Here is an 8,951-nt window from a genome sequence, read left to right as displayed (position 1 = left end):
GATGACTATTGTGTGCTCGTGGAGCCGTGATGATGACAAATCAGCGCGGATTTCGTCTCCGGAGCGTCGGCCATTGTACTAGGTATTTTTACTCGCCGTTACAGTAATATATTACTTTTCCCGCGACATCGCGTGGATGGCACTATAGATACTCTATTACTTTTCCCGCGACATCGCGGGGTTGGCTTTTAATGAGTTAACAACAATAATGAAATGTGAGGTATTTATATGTTAACTTCTTAACAATTAAGTGTATTAAAGTATTCTGTTTTAATCTTTTAGTATTGACAACCATGAAATAGTTTGTATTATGTATCAACCTGCAAATGAAATATACCTTTACTCCCAAGGATTATGCACTGTACTGTATAGCATGTATTACCGATCTAAATTCACGTTAATTATTTAATTAACGTTACTGAGGCTTCTCAATGAGTCCAAAAAATAGAACAGCTAAAGGACGTTCACACAACAGCCCATTAACTCTGTAACAAACAAAACTATAAAACGTAGTGCAGGATAAAACATACCTTGTGCCCTCAGCCAGGTGCTTATACAATGAATTACACTTTTCAGCAAGAACATGGATGCGCTCCTATACTGTGTTTTCTTTCATTTTGGATTCATTTGTTTTCATGTGAGCTCTGAGCAGACCGCTCAAAAAGACGTTACTACCGGTGACCTTGCTTCCTGTATCATTCGTTTCAAAATAAAAGTCTCAGAATAATAAACAGTGGAAAACGAACTCAATTACAGTTCTTTCAGGCAAAACAATGTAAAGATATCAATAGAGACATTAACAATAAACATTGTGTGACCAAAGTAAACAATGACAATACATGAAACTTTGCAAAAGTTCAGTAAACTATCTAATATAGTCAAAAGGCTTGTCTCGCATGGTAAACAGTGCACCACCTGCTGGCCAGGAGGTGCATCTAGTGGACAATACTCTTTGAAAATAATACTTCATTTGAAACCATATCTTTTATGTAGGGCAGTGCTTATGTGGTTCGTTACACTCCCACCAAAACATGAGTGAAATGCAGGACCCTAAGTAATGCAAACACGAAAGTTTTCTCATTCAAAAAAGAACACTTAAGCAATATGTAGGCCAAAATCACATGTACTCTTGAGCATGAAAAACAAATAAAGAAAGGATACGCTTTACAGTCAGTGACCTGGCAGTCAACCCGTATCTAGCAGAAAGGACAGTTTTTGGACTGGTCGCTTAACTTCAGACATTTTGTATAGATGCTCCTCTTCATTGTCCAGATTTCTTTCTCCAAGAGAGACTCTCCTCCTGAGTCCATCTTTGTCCATAGTGTCTTCTGAAACCTTTCCCAGTCTCCATTCGTCCGGGGGAAGTTCAGCCATCCTTCGTTTCTCCTGTGGTCTCTGGTGCCGTCTGCGATGATTACCTTTGGGGATGTTTGCCTGGTGCATAATGAATTTGGGAAGAGAGGACTGCCTCCCTCCCACCTTGATAACACCCTCTTTGTCAAGACAAGCATCAGGAGTGTACAGTGGGGAGTGAGGTAGGGAACTGTTGTTGTTCACCAGTTCTGGGTGTACATTTTTCTGCAGGTCTTTGACTATACAAAGTTCTGCTTCTTCTTCTGTTGTAGTAATGAGATCTGACCCTTTTGTGTGATATTCTCCATGATGAGGTAGATAGCTTTTCTCTCCTTTTTCTTCTTCACACACTTTCTCTTCATCACCTTTCTTGGTGACCACTGCTGGTTCTGTGTGAACCGCATAGTGTTCCTTTTCTCCTTCAAGAATTACCTGTGTTGGCTCTAGTGCCCTTGAACAGTTGTAGCCTCTTAATCTGAGACCAGAAACCTTTTCACTCTGCATGATGAAATCCTTATCAAGCATGGCGGTTATCTTTAAGTTGACAGGAGGTGAGCCAGCTTGTAGGTCCTTGCTCACTTCCTTTTCGATCAAGACAGTGTCACTCTGTATGGAGGTATTCGCTGACGGCCCTTCAGCCTCCACATTGAGGGACATAGTAATTTCCGTGTCATTAGTGTTACCTTGGTTTGAGACTTGTGCAGTGTTGTCTTTCCTTATGCAGTTATCATCATGTAGGCATGTAGGATGTTCACCTTTTTCACTGTGACCTGGTTTCATGCAACCATAGTAGAGTTTCCTTTCCTTCATGTATTGTCGTTTCTCTTCTAAAGACTTTGCGACGAATTCAGTGCAGTTGTAAATCATATGATTGCTGTCTTGACAGAACAGACATGGCTTAACACTTACTTTAGTGGACCTTTGATCGTTGTCCTTGGCAGCTGCTTGTGTGCGGAAGACGTTGGCCTTGTCCGTTTCATTGTCTTCGGGGTTCCGTTTATCCATTGTGGCTTGAGCAAAGTAGGACACGTCCGTATTTGAAGGTGGGGATGCTGCCATGATAGGCTGTTGAATGAGGGGTGAATACACAGGTTGCTGTGATGCTGTAGTGACATGTTGAATGGGAGATGAGGTCACATGTAATGCCGTAGGAACACGTTGAATGGGAGATGAGGTCACATGTGATGCCGTTGGGACGCGTTGAATGGGAGATGAGGTCACATGTGATGCCGTTGGGACACGTTGAATGGGAGATGAGGTCACATGTGATACCGTCGGGACAGGTTGAATGGGAGATGAGGTCACATGTGATACCGCATGCTGAGTGGGGGATGGAGACGTATGTTGTTGTGTAGCTGTGCTTGTGTATTGCTGTTCTTGGGCTTTGGAGTTGGTAGAGTGAATGCTGTCCATCCATTGCTGTTGTGCCATTTCTTGATTGTAGACCTGTAGTTTGGCTCTTGACACCTTTATATCCCTTTGTGCCTTTAATCTTTTCAGGTCCCGTTCCTTTTGTGCTATGATGATATTCTTCTGTGCTTCTAGTCCTTTCAGTTCCTGTTTCTGTTGTTCTGTGATTTCCGACATGTTATACTCTGCTTCATACTCCGATTCCTTCTTAGCTAGTTCAGCTGCTGCTTGTGCTCGCATAGCTGCAATATAGTTTGAAGACCTTCTTGTTGAATATGACGCTGAGGATCCGTAGACAGAGCGAGCATAATCTGGCTCAAGTGCCTTAGTGGGGTGTTCCTTTACCTTTTGACTTTCAAAGTCTCCGTCGATGCCTGATATCCTTTCACATATGACCGTCACAATGTCCTCTGTCACTGAGTCACAGGCATCAATATGGAATCTTGTCTCCTTTGATACAATGTCGAGACCTTTTATCTCCATGTAAATGCTTGTGACATCTTCCTTTGCTCCTTTAATTGTATCAACAAGCACTACAAGTTGACTCTTAGGAATGTCTGTCTTTAGCCGTTTTCTTGCTTCGCGAACTAGCACCTTCCATTGTTCAAACAGTTGAGCGATCCTCTTTTCCTTTTTCTGGGCCTCCTCTCTCATGATGGCGTTCCGTTGATGACCGGTGCAGTGAAGCTCCTCCTCTTCCGTTCCTTCCTTATGAGGGGGCCCCATCGACTGGTCCTTGTAGATGCTTGCATTTTCCTTAGATGACCTGTGCGATGATGCTCCTCTTCCGTTCTGTCCTTATGAGGGGGCTCCATCGCCTGGTCTTTACTTGTAGATGCTTGCATTTTCCTTAGATGACCAGTGCAGTGAAGCTCCTCTTCCGTACCTTCTTTATGAGGGGGCTCCATTGCCTGGCTGAGTTTGTTAATGCTTGCATCTTCCTTACCGGAGGAGAACCACAGACTTCAGAATCGTTGTCGGCCCTCCACTGTCATCAGGCATCGTAGGGTGAAGCTCTTCTTGTTGCCGTCATCAGACAGTATGGGTTGAGTTCTTACTGCTGTCACCACAGGCAGGGTTCCGTAACTACCGTTCTCTCTTGCTGTCATCCGACAGGAAGGGTAAAGCTTTTACTGTAAGCGACCCTGGCTGGATAAGGGATGAGCTCTCAACTGATGATTTTAGAATATTTTATTGTTCCAGAACCACCGTAAAAGCTATAGGTGGGAAAGCAGAAAAAGAACCAAAAGTTACAATACAGTAGCTGACATCTCGAGCATACTGTCAAATACAGCCAAATAACAAATCAATAACAATTGACAGAGAACATGTAAGTTAAAAAACTTCACCATGAATTAATTTGAACATGACAATCTCTCCTTTGAGTGCAAGATGAAAGCCAAGTTATCTAAATCACCAAGACAAGAATCCCTTAGCCTTTTAACAACAATAATGAAATGTGAGGTATTTATATTTTAACTTCTTAACAATTAAGTGTATTAAAGTATTCTGTTTTAATCTTTTAGTATTGACAACCATGAAATAGTTTGTATTATGTATCAACCTGCAAATGAAATATACCTTTACTCCCAAGGATTATGCACTGTACTGTATAGCATGTATTACCGATCTAAATTCACGTTAATTATTTAATTAACGTTACTGAGGCTTCTCAATGAGTCCAAAAAATAGAACAGCTAAAGGACGTTCACACAACAGCCCATTAACTCTGTAACAAACAAAACTATAAAACGTAGTGCAGGATAAAACATACCTTGTGCCCTCAGCCAGGTGCTTATACAATGAATTACACTTTTCAGCAAGAACATGGATGCGCTCCTATACTGTGTTTTCTTTCATTTTGGATTCATTTGTTTTCATGTGAGCTCTGAGCAGACCGCTCAAAAAGGCGTGATTCCTAAACCCACCAGGCTTGAGTTAAGACCCGCCTCGCGGAAACGCGAGGACTTCCAGGAGTGGCTGAAATCCCTGCCTGACACATGGAGGGTGGATAAAGTCAGAGGCATGAAGACTTGTACTTGAGAAAATCCTGCATTTGCACAATGCACAACTATTAATTTCTCACTACAGTGCTCTAAATAAACTGTGCTAAAAACATCTTGAAACTGACTTAATTGTACTGTGCTTAATAAAGGGAAAACTTTGTAACTTTGCTAAAGAGAAAAACGTACTGAGAAAGCTATTAATTTGTCACTACTGTGCTCAAAATAAAAACTCTTACTGATTATCAGTTAAATTGTTATGGTTTGGATATGGCTTTGGGCCTATTATGCTGCGTGTATTATTGTAATGGATCAGTAGGTTGTAGGTACTTTGCACTTGAGTGAGCAGCACTAACGTTCATGGGCACTTTCATACTTAAGATTATCGAGAGGAGGCGGGTCTTAACTCAATCCTGGTGGGTTTAGGAATCACGCCTCAAAAAGACGTTACTACCGGTGACCTTGCTTCCTGTATCATTCGTTTCAAAATAAAAGTCTCAGAATAATAAACAGTGGAAAACGAACTCAATTACAGTTCTTTCAGGCTAAACAATGTAAAGATATCAATAGAGACATTAACAATAAACATTGTGTGACCAAAGTAAACAATGACAATACATGAAACTTTGCAAAAGTTCAGTAAACTATCTAATATAGTCAAAAGGCTTGTCTCGCATGGTAAACAGTGCACCACCTGCTGGCCAGGAGGTGCATCTAGTGGACAATACTCTTTGAAAATAATACTTCATTTGAAACCATATCTTTTATGTAGGGCAGTGCTTATGTGGTTCGTTACACCCCTAGTATGTGTTTACTGTGGTTTAAAACTTGCCGGCGACCTTGGAATGGTACCACTATAGTGTAAATAGTCAATTCGTCCTTGTCCTTTGACGCACACAGAACTGCCTCTCGATGCTGAACCCCTATCTGCTCCCGATGAGCAAGTTGGTGGCATGGTTTCCTCACCCATCTGTGTGTGAATGGGTGAATTCAATGCACACTCTATGTTAAGCGCTTTGGATAAAGGTGCTACATTGAACATACAAATGAAGCTTACCACGCGTTTACCAAGGTCTTTATAAATAAATAAAATATAATGTTGCTCTCTAACAACTTACTTATTCATATACAGTAAATATAAAAGTATGAGTGTGAGAGCCAGCGGCATTAATACATCGTAGAGCACTATGGTAAGTCCTTATTTATGTCATATCATTATATCAAAGTCCTTATTATTGAAGTCCTTATCCTTAATATGTTCCTTCATTGCAGACCAGTGTGCAGAGTCCAGCCTGAAGGTGAAGATGAGTTGGAGTGTTTCTGTTAAACAGGAACCTGAAAACCACCTGGACATCAGTACGTTTCATGCTCTCTCTCTCTCTCTCTCTCTCTCTCTCTCTCTCTCTCTCTCTCCCTCTTTTTTTTTTTTTTGCAAGGTTAATTAGTTACAAAGAGCACACACATCCAAACTGGAATATGCTCCAAGCATGTGTTTACAATTAGAATGTTTCCACCAAATGCCTTTTTGTAGCAGAAGTATAAAATGTGCACGAGTTCAAACCTCATTTTATCCCCCCATAGCTGTCCTGCCCCTCCCTGTGTGTAAAGAGGAGCTGGACCAAGAGGAACCACGACCTCCACAGATTAAAGAGGAACAGGAGAAGCTACTACAAGAGGAGGCTGATGGATCAACGTTGACATTACTAGCAGTGAGAAGTGAAGGTGATGATGAAAACAGAGAGACAGAGGCTGTAGCCAGCACCTCAACTGAACACATGAAAACACAAGCTGATGTAGAGGACTGTGGAACATCACAACCAACTAGTGGTGACCAGCTCATCTCTTCACACTGTTCTCAGTCTGACGTCTCTGAAGACCGTGATGAGCGGGAGGAGACCAGAGAAGGTCAGTCGGTTGTAAACACACTGGATTCACACAAGACACAAAATGTGGAAGAACAAACATTGTCTGTAACTCACTCCAAGAACAGCCACACAGGGAAGAAAGGTTTTAGTTGTTCAGAGTGTGACAAAATGTTTTATCACAAGGTAAGTCTGAAGAGGCACACAGTTGTTCATACAGGGGAAAAGTCGTTCATTTGCAAAGTTTGTGGCAAAGGCTTTGGTTACAGCCGTGATCTAAAAGCACACACGAGGACTCATTCAGGGGAAAACCTCTTAGCTTGTACTGTCTGTGGTAAAGCATGTAGCCGACGTGGTGAACTTAAAACACACATGAAGACTCATAGAGGGGACAAGCCCTTTGCTTGCAAAGTTTGTGGCAAAGGCTTTGGGCAAATGTTTCATCTGAAAACACACGTGAACACTCATGAAGGTATAAAGCCCTTTACTTGTACGGTCTGCGCTAAAGGCTTCGGTCAGAGGAGTAATCTGAAACAACACATGAGGACCCATACTGGGGAAAAGCCTTTTAGTTGCAAAGTTTGCGGCAAACACTTTTACAACAGTGATCTAAAATCACACATGAGGACGCACACAGGGGAAAGGCCCTTTACTTGCAAAGTTTGTGGTAAAGGCTTTGGTCAAATGAGTAATCTGAAACAACACATGAGGATTCATACAGGGGAAAAGCCCTTTAGTTGTACAGAGTGCGGTAAAGAGTTTAGTAATACCCGTGATCTAAAAACACACACAAGGATTCATACAGGGGAAAAGCCCTACGTGTGCACGGTTTGCGCTACGGGTTTTGGTCAATTGAGTCATCTAAAGTCACACATGAGGACTCATACGGGGGAAAAACCCTTTACTTGTACAGTTTGTGGTAAAGGATGCAGTCAAAGTGGTGAGCTAAAGGACCACATGCGGACCCATACAGGGGAAAAGCCCTTTAGCTGTACAGTGTGTGGTAAAGGCTTTAGCCGAAATGGAGAGTTACAGAAACACCTGAGGTCTCATAAAGGAGAAAAGCCCTTTATTTGTACAGTCTGTGCTAAAGGCTTTAGTCAAAAGTGTCATCTACAAAGACACATGAAGATGCATACAGGGGACATGACGACTCGGTCAGGAGAAAATCCCCCTGCTTTACCACCTTGTCACAAGCAAGGTCTAAAGAAACATACAAGGTCTCATACAGGGGGGAAAAATAACTTGCTTGTACAGTTTGTGGAAAAGGCCTTGGCGAAAAGGGTAATCTGAAACACACAAGGTCTCATGCAGGGGGAAAGCCCTTTGCTTGTACATTTTGTAAAAAAAAGAAAAAAAGTCCTCAGTCTAAATAATAACTCAAAAGAACACAAGGACTCATACAGGCCAACAAACCCTTTAGTGTCAGTTTATGACTAATGTTTTGGGCAAATTTCACGATAATGTGACGATAATGGAGAAGCTGTTAGAGGAACAAGTAGCAAATGCCTTTTTCACAGAATCAGCGTGGGTTGATACGTGATCTCACACACAGACGTAGATCGATGATTACACAAGGATGATCATTCAATCTAATCCAGGATGACAATGACAAGCAGAGGAAACAACATCTGAAAATCAATTATGCAGATCAAATATATTTTTGAAAGTAAAAGTGTTGAATAAACCAATGTAATGGGCCAACCGCCCACTATTATTTTCATTTGGTTAATCCCATAATTTAGGGAGGAGTTAACATTTTACGGAGTCTTATGGACACAGAATGATGCATTTTATTTCTTTCAACAGCGCAGTCAAAGTGAGTAGACAATGTGTTTTCTCTTCAACATTGCTCAGAGTTCTCTTAATGCTAATAAAATTACACTTTTTAATTTTTCAACCATAATATTAATTTAGTTTGGACTTTCGGAGTTGACATGTTATGTTTGAGACAAATTTGATATCAATATTATTCTATGCATTCATCATTTATAAAAACAATGGGAAGCTTGCAATTGTTTCAGCAGCTTACCTGCCTTTTTTAAACTAGGAAGTGAGACTTAAGGTTATAGCTAAGCCTGTTTATCACTGGTAACTTTTAAACAAAAAGGATAATAATAGTACATTCCTATACCTACAGTATGTTTTCAATACACATGTTATTTTATTTTATTTTTTTATTACATTTGTAAATTCTTGTCTGAGACGAGGGTGTCTTCTGGTAGAGTGCCAGTTGAGATGTCCAAAAAAAAGAGGAAACAAGACCAAACCATTGTATAAATCATGATGCAATTCATATATAAATGTTATAAGAATATATTTT

The sequence above is a fragment of the Nannobrachium achirus genome, assembly GCF_963921795.1.
Source record: "Nannobrachium achirus genome assembly, chromosome: 16".
In the NCBI taxonomy this organism is placed as follows: domain Eukaryota; kingdom Metazoa; phylum Chordata; class Actinopteri; order Myctophiformes; family Myctophidae; genus Nannobrachium; species Nannobrachium achirus.
This window is presented reverse-complemented; position numbering follows the sequence as displayed.